The sequence below is a fragment of the Trachemys scripta genome, chromosome 4 (assembly GCF_013100865.1).
Source record: "Trachemys scripta elegans isolate TJP31775 chromosome 4, CAS_Tse_1.0, whole genome shotgun sequence".
Classification (NCBI taxonomy): domain Eukaryota; kingdom Metazoa; phylum Chordata; order Testudines; family Emydidae; genus Trachemys; species Trachemys scripta.
In genome coordinates, this window is record NC_048301.1 from 2,545,798 (window position 1) to 2,561,114 (window position 15,317).

A 15,317-nucleotide genomic window follows, 5' to 3' on the forward strand; every position below is an offset into this window, starting at 1 on the left:
ATACTAAAAAGTGACAAAGAGTCCTGTGGCACCTTATAGACTAACAGACATATTGGAGCATAAGCTTTTGTGGGTGAACACCCACTTCGTCAGACGCATGTAGTGGAAGTTTCCAGAGGCAGGTATAAATATGCAGGCAAGAATCAGTCTTATAGATTAGTTTTATTCCTGAAATGCCTAATTTGTAGTATGTTATTGTGTTTTGTGAAATGAGAGTGCATGCTTTCAGTCTATGCTTTTTTTCTAATATAAGATTTCACCCACACACCAGGAACATGAGCCCTGGATTTTTGTAAAACGTGTTTAATTTTGACAGATTCATAGATTTTAAGGCTAGAAGGGTCCATAACGAGCAACACTGAACTCCCACATAACAGAGACCATTGAATTTCACCCAGTGATTCCTGCATCAAGCCCATAAGGTTACCCAAAGTGGTGCCAAAAGGAGAGTAAAATAAAAGAGAGTGGATTTTTCTTTGCAGAACAAAATGATTAACAACAAAATAGACACTATTTGCTTGGACCGCATTCACTTGGGAGCTTTGTTGCTGCTCTCATTAATATGCTGTTAAGACAACTGAGATATGGAAAACACTGAGGGTGACAAACCAAACGGAAAGTCAGATAATGACAATGTGAGGAAAGAGCTGTACTATGTTCCGAGAAGTTCTGCCAGGGCGCAGTCTGGGATGTTGCTGAGGGTTCTCAACTCCCAGTGACTTAAACAGGAATTGAGCCTGCTTAGCATGGTGCAGGACCATGGCCTACGGTGTGCTGTAAATAGAGTCAGAGAGTCTGAGGTGAGAAGGGACCACTAGCTCATCCACAAGCCACCAACACTAAACCCAACAACCCAGATGGGACCAAAGTACCACAACCCAGAGGAGACTACACAAGATCTTTTTATGATGCTTTTGTGCAACTAACAAAAAAGGCTTGCGTTGCTCTTGGTCAGTAAAAATACAGCCCCAAATTGCACACACAGACAAACTCATCATGATTATTTTTAATGTTGGCTGTCTGAAATTTAATTGCACTGAAGCCTTTTTCTTTTTAGTCGTTAGCAAAACCTGTCGCTTCTCTTTCCTCGGGAAGCTGCACCTGCATGCCAAGAAATGTCAGCTTCAATCAGAACTAAGTGAAAGCTGTATTGTAAACATTCAATAAGCTGGCAAATCACAGGCATCAAATACATTATGCTAATATGCACAGGAAATGTTTTCCTACTGCCAAGATCTCCAAATGGCTTATGTGAAGCAAAACACTCGAAAACACTCTAAACACTTGGCCCACCTGATTCACCCCCCACCATCGTGTAAACGTGTTCTCCTCAGAAACTGCCGGAGGGTAGCAGGAGAAGAAGGGAATAGGTGGAAACATCTCCAATCACAGAACATGTTACACAACCGGTACAGGTCTGACCATTAGAACAGAGACTGGAGTGGAGTAGAAGGGAACGACTGAGGGAGGGAGAGTGGAACTGAGTGATGGGATAAGAGACTAGAGGGAGAGAACTGGGAGCAAGAATGGGAATTAATGGACTGTGGAGAGGGCTAGAATCAATGGAGGATAATGCAGAGCAGGGTTAGAATTGATGGGCTGTTGGTGGGAGGACTGATGTACTTGCTGGGGGAAAACTGATGAATTGTCGGGGAACTGAGATCATTTAAATTATATGTTATGCACTTTTCTCTTTGCTGGCCCATTGTCTGGCTCCCCAATATACTGCCTGGGGCATGAAATGACACCATCTGGCCCTGCTCCCATGTCCAGTAGCACAGCCTGTCTGCTCAGTGTGTCAGTAAAAGGTCATTGTTTGCTTCATCATCACATGCTCCAAAAAGACACCCACACTGCGCTCTCTCATGGAGACTTTACACTTGTTTTTTCTTCTTTTTATATAAAATGATGGTCACTCTCACTGCATGTCTGTGGTTCTCCTTTACATGACTCTCCTCATGAACATACTGGACCAGAACCACAACTGGTGTAACTCTGTGCAAATCAATGTAGTTACTAGAATGGATTTGGTCGGACCAATCTCAAAGAGATTCCACAACCTCCCTAGGCAATTTATTCCCGTGATTAACCACTCTGACAGGAAGTTTTTCCTAACGTCCAACCTAAACTGCCCTTGCTGCAATTTAAGCCCATTGCTTTTAAGAGGTGATTCAGAACTTGCAGCTGAGATTTGGAAGAGCTAATAGGATACTATCTATATAAATGGCTAAACATCATCTTATACTGTGGAACAAGAGCTACAGTAGAATTCTTGAAACTGCCAAAAATCTAAAGCAACCACATTTCTCTGATATGCTAAATCTACAGGCACAACAGACGCAGCAATCACTGCCTGGAGAGACTTCGGTATCTGCCATCTGAATGCTGGGCAGTGCACATAATAGTGAGTCGGTCTATAGTGCGGAAGAGCACGTGGTTCGGACATCCCTTAGGGGAGCATCTATTAATAGAGAATCTCTATGTCCTAGTGAGGACGAGGGGATGGGAAATGATAAAATACAGGCAGAGTCTGATCAGAAACAATCAAATAAAAAAGAGGCCCATTCAATTGCATCGTGTAATAGCAGACAGCTAAAAGGAGACAAGTTTTTCAAGTGCTTATATACCAACCTGTGGAACTCCTTGCCAGAAGATGTTGTGACGGCCAAGACAATAACAGGACTCAAAAAAGAACTAGATAAATTCATGGAGGATAGGGCCATCAATGGCTATTAGCCAGGATGGATAGGAATGGTGTCCCTAGCCTCTGTTTGCCAGAAGTTGGGAATGGGCAACAAGGGATGGATCACTTGATGATTACCTGTTCTGTTCATTCCCTCTGGGGCACCTGGCATTGGCCACTGTCAGTAGACAGGATACTGGGCTAGACGGACCTTTGGTCTGACCCAGTATGGCTGTTTTGATGTTCTTCTATGTTCTGCAACGATGCAGCATGGTTCTCTTGCTGAGAGATGCACAAGGAGATGCATCCCACTTCCTACTCACTCCCTTTGGGATACCTGGTAAAGAGCATGAGGCGCTCCAGTTTGAGTCTCAGCTTTTGAAACAGAGGCATAAATAGCAGGACCTGCTATCAGCTGAGGGACTCCACCAGTGGGATAGGCCCATATCAGTGTGCGCTCCAGCTGGTGGATAGTGTAGGAGCACTTTCCCAAGCAAACAGGCTGTGTACTCACTGTACTGAGAGCCTCAGGGTGTGAGGAGGGGAGAAGGCTTTAGACTTTCTCAGCAAAATGCAGAAGAGGATGATCGTTCTCTCAGAATCAGGAAGGAAATGTTTCCCCTAGAGCTAGAACCAACTATTAACGTGATGAAACATTGAGAAATTATTAGTTCTATTGCAACGGCAACCAGAGGGGCCAGTCAGGGATCAGACTTCATTGTGCTGGGCACCGTACAAGACAGTAACACAGAGACAGTCCCTGGCACCGTGATGTCACAGGCTGGGATAAGATCTGGCAGGTGCATGAAGAGACAAATGGAGGTGGGCTAGCTTGGGTGACAAAATGACAAAGACATATGCATACAATTTGCATTCTCAATGGCTGCAGGAATCACAGGTGGTCTCCAGCCTGAGCAAAGCCAGACGGCAGCGATCTGTAGGTTCAAATGAAGGACAGGAGAGAAGACAAGGGGTTGGATCTGTGACTTTTGGCAGAGTTTTCTTCAAGGATAAGGGGCAATGTGACAGTGCCCCCCATAAGGCTTTATGGACTATGCTTATGATTGTGTAACATAACTGGAATATGTTTTAGGCTACATATGCTATGTAACATATCTCTGCAAAGGTTCTGATCTACTGAATATATTCATCCTATCTGTATGCATGTGTCATTTTTGTATTCGAAATTATGAATATTGTCTGTGTACTGGCTTGATTTTAACTAGTCTAGTAGAGCATTTGGTCAGCTTCTTGAGAAAAGTGCAAATTAAGTGCCCAATCAAAAACCACTTAAGCCAATAATGAACTTGAAGATGCCAATCCACATCTGAGCCTTCTCAGGAATGTGGGTTGGCTGGTAAAAACTGAGTCATGCATGGACATGTGGCTTGCCCATGTGACTTCAAAACTCCATCTTGAAGCTGGACTTTGCGTAGGAGGGGGTCTCCACCCACAAGAGAAAGACTATTTGAACCCCTAGGAGACCCCACCATTTTGTCTCCACCCCAAAGGATGCCTGAAAGAAACTGGAACAAAAGACAGTAACTACAGAGGGTGTGAGAGATTGCTGGACCCAGACTAGAAGGAGACTAGTCTGTAAAAGGAAGCTTACTGGAATTGGTGAGGTTTTATTTGTATTCAGTTTCTTAGACTTGTGTGTTCTATTTAATTTTACTTGGTAATTCACTTTGTTCTGTCTGTCACTACTTGGAACCACTTAAATCCTACTTTCTGTATTTAATAAAATCACTTTTTACTTATTAATTAACTCAGAGTATGTATTAATACCTGGGGGGAGGGGCAAACAGCTGTGTATATCTCTCTATCAGTGCTATAGAGGGCAAACAATTTATGAGTTTACCCTGTATAAGCTTTATACAGGGTAAAATGGATTTATTCGGGGTTTGGACCCTACTGGGAGTTGGGCATCTGAGTGTTAAAGACAGGAACAGTTCTGTAAGTTGCTTTCAGTTAAGCCTACAGCTGTTAGGGGACATGGTTCAGACCCTGGGTCTGGGTTTGCAGCAGGCTAGCGTGTCTGACTCAAACCAGGCAGGGCACTGAAGTCCTAAGCTGCCAGGGCAGGAAAGCAGGGGCAGAAGTAGTCTTGGCACATCAGTTGGCAGCCCCAAGGGGGTTTCTGTGATCCAACCCATCACAGGCAGCATGGAAGAAAGCACAAAGGTGCTTGTGGGAAATAAGGATTAGTAGGGCTAATAATAATTTCCAAGTGATGTGTCACTGTCTATATGGGAAAGGTGTTGTGAATGTTATCCAAATGGCCATGGAATTAATCTGTAATGATGTTAAATTCAAATTATTATTCATTTAATCTGAGCCTAATGTCTGAGATATTATTCCATAGCCAATGAGTTATGACATGCTGAAAAGAGTCCCTGAATGGTGTTATCAGGTGCAACAGTCCCTGGTCTGGGTTGTAATCACAGGGGGGCACACAGACTTTTCTAACAGCTACAGGCTCCCACCCATTCTTTCTTGCCATATATCATGCTTCCAGCCAAGCCTTCCGCTGAGAGGACGCACGCAAAAAAGTCTGACCCAAGCCATAGGATCTGGTAATCAGTCACGTGAAAAGCACAAGGTTATTTTGGTCAAGCCTGCACAAATATGTCTTATTTTATCATAAAAAACCCCAGCACAATCCAATCAATTGCCTCTAGTGATAGAAAATTGTATTGTCTCTTTTGAAATAAGTGGGTTTATATTCAAATCAGGTTGCATCCATTTTGGATAAAAATAAATCCTTGGCTTAAGGCTCCATAAAGTTTATTAAGCATTTTTAAAAGTTAGCCAAGTAGCTAATGTTAGCTTTAAATATCTTTATACTGCAAAGCTACGCTGCCAAGATAATTATTTCTACCTTCACCTTCATGGCTAATCAGTGCAAAGTGGAGCATAAGGGGATGGTTCAAATGAAGCTTGCAGTTGTTTTCAATTTCACAATTAATAAATAACTGTGCTCAGGGTGAGACAAATGAATTTCTCTCCATGTTGTACTGCACATCGTAGTGACAACATAGGAGAAGGTTTCCAAAGGGCAGTTAGGTAGCCAACTTCCATTGATTTAGCTGGGTGCCTACCTACACTCTGTCATTTTAAAATCTCCCCCTTGAGTTTGTGTCCCAGGTGGACCCTGGAAAATGGAGCAAACAATGTCACTGAAAGGGTAAAAAGCGAGAAAGAGTCCTGTGGCACCTTATAGACTAACAGACGTATTGGCGCATAAGCGTTCGTGGGTGAATACCCACTTCATCATACACAAGAAAGCTTATGCTCCAATACGTCTGTTAGTCTATAAGATGCCACAGGACTCTTTCTCGCTTTTTACAGATCCATACTAACACGGCTACCCCTCAGATACTTGAAAGGGTAAAGTTAGTCTTCCATTTTTCAGTTCTATTTTTAAAGTTCAGAGGTCACTAGTTTCTTAAGGCATTTCTCTGGTTGCAGGGAGACTGTGCATTTTCTAGGGCTTAGGCCACTAATGTGGGTGAATTGTTCATAATATCTACAGTAGGTTCAACATTAAAAGTGCAGGACCTGAAAAAGTCACAACAGTGATTACCAGTGATGAGCTCCACCAATTCTACAGGGGACCATCCTACAGGGGACGGATCACTTGAGGATTACCTGTTCTGTTCATTCCCTCTGGGGCCCCTGGCATTGGCCACTGTCGGAAGACAGGATACTGGGCTAGATGGATCTTTCCTCTGACCCAGTATGGCCGTTCTTATGGTAATCTAATAAGGCAGAATTGAACTGTTTTGCCTACAGACCCTAAAAGGCCCATGAAGACCTGATTTTGAACCTATCAGGTTAATGCTGAAATCCACTGATTCATCATGTAATTATATCTTCCATTTACCATCCCCACCTCCCCTCCCACTCCAGCCCTGTGTGGTACCTACAGCATTCCTCTGTCATGATCAGAATTGCAAGGAAAGAGTCTAAGAATATTTAGTCATTTTTTTTAGCCACAGGCACGAAACATTTACTAACTAAATATGTGCAACCACATATTGTCATTGGGATCCCTCCCTCATCCCACCAGTATCCCCATATTAATAATAGATGGTCTCTCTCCAACTAGTACAATCTTTCAGAACAGAAGACAAAAAAATAAGTGCAAGTCCTGAATATGTTGCCTTAGTTTGATTCATCTGTCTGTAAACATGGCCACATGGTAGGTGAACAAGACAATACACCAGCAGGGCTCTTGAGCGATGAGGGGCTGTACTGATATTTACATTAAAACCCCCACATTTGATAGCAGTTCTTTAAAGACATTGCATTTCATCATTCTTAGAGACACCTTACGGCAGCATGGGCTGTAAATTGCTTCTTAGGATCTAGGATAGTCTATTTGGTGAAATTTGAGGCAGATGACAATAATTCTGTCCATAAGAAGTCAGTGTGGGCACTGGGGGAGCCATAACTGTTTCTCATGGCAATTCTTAGAGAACTGATTAGTCCTTGGCTCATTAGCTCACTATGATCAATGGCTCTATACTGTTTAGGTAACATCCTTGCACATGAGAACTGCGTAATAACAATCCTTATGACAGATTTACTTATGACACATTTGCAGCACAACGGCCCATTTTACGATTAAAAGATTTAAAGGGCTGGCAAAACTGTGCACCAGAGGGGCCTACTTCAAACAGGTGAGGGCACCTACACCTACACCTCACACTGAAGTCAGTGGATGGTGCAAGTGCCCAGAACCTTCTAGGGTCAGTCCTCAGATGAGCCAGGAGGAGACCAACTGCCATTATTGCCCAGGCAGCCAGGTAACTGTCCGTGTAAGTACCAATTTGTGGTATAGTTGGGCCAATGTGGGGTTTTACCAGTGCGGAAAGAGGGTGTGTTTGTGCATACCGCTGGTACAGCTAGCTACTGGCACAGCACTATGAAAACATGGGCCAACAGATTCATTCCAATGATTCTTTTCAAAACCCACATTTCATGGACAATTATATACTTAAAAGAAAATTGGTTTCCAGGGAGGCTCCTGTACAGCGGGTACTCCTGCCATTGAAAATAGCCACAACTCTGGGTTTTTTTCCCAAATGTTTAAGAACATTAAACCAAAATATTTGTATATCTAATTACAACAATGCAGCAAATTGTCAGCTCCCTTGTACAAAATGGATGCAGAAATAAATCGCGTGCATCATCTCTCCTCCAAGAAAGCAGCTATAGAAAACTTCATGAAAGCCACCTTAAGTTTCGGCCCTGATCTTGCAGTTCCTGCTCAGGCAGAACTCCAGTTGACTTTTGCCTGAATAAAGGACTGCAAGATCTTGCCCTGAGCCCTTGTAGAAGGTGCTGCATTTACAGTAGTAGAGAGCAACGCCCACTCTTTATTCACAGAGCAGTCACATAAGGAGAGTGGGAATGCAATGCCTGACACCAGGCCACAACTCAGAACTGAAAGGGGAGCTGTTAGGACCAAGAGAGCAGTACAGCAAACATTGAACTCTCCGATAAGATTACCAACCAGGATGCCAATTAATGCCAATACTGAGGATGCTGTAAATTATAATTACTACTGGTCTATGTGAAATGGCATGGAACCAACTCATGAAAACGGACTTGTGTGGGAAAGAGTTATTCAAAGAAAAGGATTGGCAAAAAAGAGGTGGGTGGTGTTCATTGTGTTTGCGTTGAGGCTAGCTTGGAGCTTTCAAGTTTGTCTAAGCCCAAAGCTCTAAAAAGAACCTGTCCACGTTTAAATCCAGGTGAACAGAGTCTGCAGTTTAAATTTGTGAAAGCCGTCCAAAGAGAAACCCACAGACTGCACACTGCCCCAGGGACATTATACGTTACTGATGACTCACTTCTTTTTGAAATGCAAACTACCGTGAAAGGTAGACAGTAAGATTTGCACTGTGCTGTATTTTCAGTGTGGTTTTCTCCTTCTCATTGGCAATGAGAACTGCCCACTATAAAGAATACTATTCCCAGGATGCTTGCAATTCTAGAGCACTTATACTGCCTTGTGCACCAATAAATCTCCTGCTGTTTAGAGTTCTCTTTCCTCTCATGTACATTTATGACTGTAATCCAGTCCAGGTCACTTCAGCATTCAATGCTTTTCCTCCTACAGAATGAAACGTGTGACATTTCTGCACTCATATTATATGTTGTAATGGCATGTCACCCACCTCTCGCAGGCATTCCCTTCTAGTCAGGTGTGCCTGGGGTATTTAAACCAGCCCCGGTCCAGCTATTGGGCCGGACCCCCAGGCCTTCCTCTCTGGAGGCAATGGTTTTGCCCCCTTAGCCTGTTTTAGCTTGGCCTCCTGACAGCTCAGTCCCCTTCTGAGGGTTTACTGCTGTCCAATTGTAGACCTTCCCTCAGTCAACTATGTGGGGAGACCTGGGCCCATCCACTACTCCGGGTCCCTGCCCAGGGACCCTACTTATAGTAGCCACATGATGCCATGTCCCTGTAGCAAAACTGCCTTCAGTTCCTTAGGCCACTTTCCCACGGCCCCGGCCTTCATCGATGCCTTATCCTTAGCTCAGGCCCAGCTGCCAGCCAGGAGCTCTTCCTCACTACCCCAGTCCCTGCTAGCACTGAGCTCTCAGTTGTGTCACAGTTCCCTGTAGCCAGCCAGGAGCACCCTCTGCACTCCTCTAGCTCCAGCAAGGAACTGCCTGTCTCTGGCTCTGCAGCTCCTTTTGTATAGGGCCCTCCTGGGCCCTGATTGGCTGCTTCACCTGCAACCACTCTGGCCTGCTTGGAGGACCTCTCTGCTGCTCCTTTCCTGGAACGACTATGGCAGGACCCCGAGGCCGTCCAACAGGTTGCCTCTGGGCCTAGTTCACCCTGTCACATAGTTTTCTTGGCTATAATTTATGTGCATTCTCTCACCATCTCTGCCTCCCAATCGCTTCTCTTGCCTTACTTGTTCTTTTAGGCCTTCCTTGACTGCGTTGCAGGTATCTGCTCTCAATTAGAGTTGGCTGGGAATGTTTTTGATGTTTTTTTTTTTTCTGGAAAATACTGATGCATTGAAACAAAAACCTTCCATAGGAATGTGTCCGTTTGACTTAAGCTTTTGTCAGGAAAGTTTCTCAGGTCCAGGAAAAAAATTCTGGTGAGTAGCCCAGTGGTCCAGGCACTCATTGTGGATGTGAGAGATTCAAGTCCCTGACTGCAATCAGAAAGAGCAGGGACTTGAACATGGGCCCCCACAACTCTCACTTTTTGTGAAAAACTTTGAAAGATCCATTTTATCCCAGTTAGGAATAGGAAAAGTTGTGAAAACTCAGAAAGTGTCTGGGAGAGGAAACCATTTCCTGCCCAGCTGTAGTGACACATGAAATAGATGTCTGCTGTGACCTGAAGAAGAGCTCTGTGTAAGCTCTAAAGCTTGTCTCTCTCACCCACAGAACTTGGTCCAATAAAAGATATCACCCACCTTGTCTCTCTAAGAACCTTTTTGTGCCCTTGGAAATGTCCTAGAGCTCCGTACATTCAGTGAAGCTGTAGAAGCACACACTATTGAAGTATCTGCTTCTAAATTATACCATCATCAGACTAATAGATTCCAAGGCCAGATGGGACACTGTGATCTAGGCTGACGTCCTGTATAACACAGGCCATAGAACTTCCCCAAAATAATTCTTAGAGCAGAGCTTTTAGAAGAAAAATCCAATATTGATTTTAAAATAGCCAGTGATGGAGAATCCACCATGATCCTTGGTAAATTGTTTCAGTGGTTTATTACACTCTGTTAAAAATGTATGCCTTATTTCCAGTCTGAATTTGTCTAGCTTCAACTTCCATCCATTGGATTGTGTTAGACCTGTCTCTGCTAGATTGAAGAGCCCATTATTAAATATTTGTTCCCCATGTAAGTACTTACAGACTGTGATCCAGTCATCCCTGAACCTTCTCTTTGTTAAGTTAAATAGATTGAGTGAGTCTGGTCACTATTAAGGCAGGGTTTCTAATCCTGTATTCATTCCTGTGGCTCTTCTCTGAACCCTCTTCAATGTACCACCATCCCTCCGGGTGGGCTAGTACGAAACATCCACCCTAAGTGGGCTAGTACTTTAAAACATGCATGTTCGCAGACCATTCAGAAAGAGAGAAAGTGGTGAACTTTGCCCATAAGTCATTTGCCCAGCCTGAATTATTGACATGTCCTATCCGTTTAGAAACCAAATGGTTAAAAAAGGTCAGATGTTACTGTAAAACCTGCACAAATAGGTACATCAACACATGTAATAATGAAGCAGCTTCCAGCACTTTAAACAAAAGCTTCAAGGCAAATATACTTTTAGAAAATTAAGATCTCAGGGAAACTGAAAAACAAACATCCCATAGCAGCTTCCTACCAATGCAGGTCCCACTACAGTAAAAAACCTCAGAGTCAGAACCAGCCTTTGTCTAGATTGAGCCTCCCACCTGCAAAGCCTTTCTAGAGAGCTGCTGCAGAACTGGGTCTACACCAAGGCTAGACTCCCAGGCTAACCAAACACGTCAGTGCTGGGCAAGTCTTGGCCTGAACCAGGCTAAGCCTTACAAACCTGGAACTGGCCTCTGTTTAAGCCAAGCTCGTCAGCTAGATGACTCTTTCAAAGCTGGGGCAAACCTTATTGCTCCTAACCATCCCCATCCGCCAACCCTGCTAACAGGTACGCTAAACTCCAGCCAATCAGCAATAAGTCTCAGGGACTGACCAGTCCATCATGGGCCTAAGAGCCTGTGATTTCCACTCCTTCTTGTCAACCGCTGAGAATAGCCCACTTCCCCCTTAATTGAATTGGCTCGTTAGCACTGACTCCCCACTTGGTAAGGCAACTCCCAGCTTTTCATGTGCTGTGTATGTATAGCTCCCTACTGTATGTTCCACTCCATGCATCTGATGAAGTGGGTTTTAGCCCACGAAAGCTTATGCTCAAATAAATTGGTTAGTTTCTAAGGTGCCACAAAGACTCCTTGTTGCTTTTGCTGATTCTGCAATGTGCATGTGGGTCTTCAACTGGGAACTCCGAGCCAATCCAGAGTGTAGCATTCAGGAATGTAGGGCATGTCAGCCATTCATTCCTGGCAATGACTTGTAACAATCCAAAAATTGCTGAATCGTGTTCATTCAAGTGTTTATGAAAAGAATTGGGCTGAATTGTGCCATCCAAACTCCAGTCCTTATTCCCGTAGTCTCATTTTCCTGAGTAAAGGCTGCAGGATCTGCCCATTATGCTAAAGGTCAATCATGTATTCATTACAAATATTTCAGCCTTTTTGCAATTGTATTCAATATAAAATACCTTTAGAAAAAAATACAGAAAAAATAACTTTGAATCATAACCAATCACACGTGACTTCCAAAACACCAATGGAATTTCAAGACAGATTGTATGAAGAGGTAATTAAGTTTGTGATTTTGAATATACTTAGATGTAAATAAAGTTTCATTTCTGAGCAATTGCTTTATGAATCTGAGTCTTATTTAATTAATGAGTTCAGTTTGAATCAACGACAAAGCACATACTGGATAGATTTAAAAGTGCATATTCTATTATGTGAACATTAACTGTGGCTTCATCAAGGACTTACTGAATAATTGCAATATTTTAATACAAAGAAAGCAAAAAAAGCTGGACTCAGGGGGCTATCGTTTATCATATAATGCAGTTTTAAAATCAGAGCATGCAAATATCTAAGGGCCTTAGAATACAAAAATAAGAGCCATTTGAAAATAAAATATGCATTCCTTTTTGTCACCCCACGGTGAAAAGGAGAGAATACCAGAGGTTGTGTCAATGCGAGATGTGAGGGATGGAGACCAGTATGGAAGGAGGTCCATGGAGTATAATACATTGTGTGTCTTGACAGTGCTCTGCTACACGATAAATAACATTGCCAGAGTGGTTAAACATACCAGGCCCAATTCTGTCCTGCCAGTGCCTTTAATGGGATTGCCTAGTATAAGTGCGAGAAGGATTTGGCCCAGGATGCATGAAAGTGCATGCAATGTTGTGCTAAGTGTTTTAACATAGTAGACTAATAGGAAGCAAGTCAGGAAAAGGGATCAAAGACTCCTTTCTTTTGCACCAGTTTGAATGCAAGAGGAGTCGTAAGTGCATGACTGAAAGGAGAACATGGCTGGGCTAAAACGCTAAGACAAAATTCCATGTAATGAATAGGTCATTTCATTTCAGTGTATTGGACAGCACAGACTCTCAAAATGAGCTCAACACCAAAGGAACATCCCAAAGGTGTACGTACTTCAGTCCCAGTTATATACCATTGTCACAGCTACTTATCAATTGTGGTGGACTCCAATAGATGCATCTGGACAGACAGGCCAACCAGTAGATTTACCCTAGCTAAAGGGAACACTGGCAGATCAACTAACTGTGCTGTGCTAAGTATCAGATTCCTATTTCCCATGCACAAAATACAGAGTTTTCCGAAGTAGATTCTAAGAAACAAATCTCTGTGAGGGATTCTGAGGCGTATCACGGTGCAGAATCCACCCCCTAATAGCCAGCACCAAAGTTGGAGCCCAGTACTATGAGTCCCTCATGCCCCTTATTCTTGATTATGGACAATACAGGCTCCTCCCCTTCTATTATCCTAGTTTAAAATAAAATTAGGCACAAATAATGATGGAGTCACATGATACTTTTAATGCAGGTGGGTCTCAAATTGTATTACAAACTAATATTCATCTCTAAACTGCTGCCAGTTCTGGAGTAGACTATGATGGTCACTCTGTGCCAGAAATCCTACAAAACACTTCTATTACAGCCATGGAGAAGTGAAGGGAAATGTAGGTAGGCAAACATATTTGCCTGTGTTTAGGTTGCCCTATCTGGATATTTATATGGCCTTCTCCCCGTGTTATCTGAGCACCTCACAATCAGGTAATGCATTTTATCCTCCCAGTCCTCCCTGTGAAGTGGGCAAATGTTATCCCCACCTTACAAGTGGAGAATTGGCACAAGGAAGAGTAAATGACCTGTCCAAGGTCATACATGGTGTCTGTGGCAGAGGCAAGAATTGAACCTAGGACCGAGTGCAGTGGCCTAGCCACTAGGCCATCCTTCCACCCACTGTCAAGACACTAGAGCCAGGGTACGGGGGAGGCTGAAAGCCCTAGTGTGTGGAGAAGGGACATGGAATCTTTAATAACCACTAGAAGTCTAGAAATTGCTTTTATGTCTTATCTAAAAGGTGGCGCCTCCAGCAGCACATTGCCAATGTTATCTGGAAGCATTTGTTCAGTACCAATCATGCTCCTAGTTCTCTAGTCAGAAGGATTTTAGAAAGTGTCAGAAATACAAAAATCAGTAAGAGAAGAAAAGGAAAGAATAAGAAATGTATAAGCAGCAACTCCCCTCTGTTCTTTCCAGGAACTGGAATAGCAGGAGATGGCTTCTGTCATTCATGCCGGCAAGTATGCTTGCAAGTACATGCTGTTATGAAGAATGGCATTTGCTCTGCTGGCTAATCCCCAATCCTACCTGCTTCCAGGACAGAAGTGATAACCCAATATGTAGAATAAAGAGAAATGGCCTTTGTTCAAGCTGGACTTGGGAGCATACATCACTGCTGGACATCTTTACTTGCATCAGTGAGCAGTTACTTACCTGAAGAACTCTACTGAAGTAGATAGGACTATTTCTGTGTGCATGTGTGTGAGAGAGACGTTACTCACCAATATGAGTTAAAGGTTCACAATTAGACCTTTATCTAATATGAAATGCTTTTCCTTTTCCAGAAACATGTTTCCCGGACACAGATGCAGTATGTAACCAGCACTGGATGAGGGCATTTGTGGGACAGCCATTTCTGCCCGGGCATCAAGACAAATGATGTCTTTTAAATCCGCCTTGCCAGTCTGCCTGGGAGATCTTGCTTTTACACATCAGACTCCCATTCATGCCTGCAAGATGGCACAGGACAGTCTGCATGTGCTGGTTTCTCCATTTGTCCACCAGTTGAGCCGAAGTATTTTCTATCACATTCAAAATTATCTCTTGCTTAAACTCAGTTTGCACACTGCAAGTATTGCAAACTACTACAAAACCTGTGTGCGAACTCCAGACCCCTGCTGAAAGCAGCTTACAGCATAAAAGGATTCCACGCAAAAGAACTATAAAAAGTTTACAAGGGAGCGTGTATGGCAGGGCAGAGGGGTGGTCTAGAGAATTGCAGGCGGAGTCAATGCAAAGTCAGAGTTCTGCTACAGACACTACCCTGGGAAACAGTAACTCTCAGAGATTTTTTTTTTAATATACAGAATATATACACTGAGGTGCTGAACACAAATTGCTGCTGTTCCCCAGTGCATATATGTGTATGGGTGTGTGTGTTAATACTGCACTGGGGAACAGCAGCAATTTGTGTTCAGCACCTCAGTGTCAGAAAATAGAAAGGTTTCCATGGATGTCTAAGGCCTGGTCTACATTGGGGGGCGGGTTTGATCTAAGTTATGCAACTTCGGCTACGTGAATAACGTAGCTGAAGTCGATGTACTTAGATCGACTTACCGCGGTGTCATCACTACGGTGAGTCGACTGCTGCAGCTCCTCCATCGACTCTGCCTGTGCTTCTCGCGGCGCTGGAGGACAGGAGTTGACGGGAGAG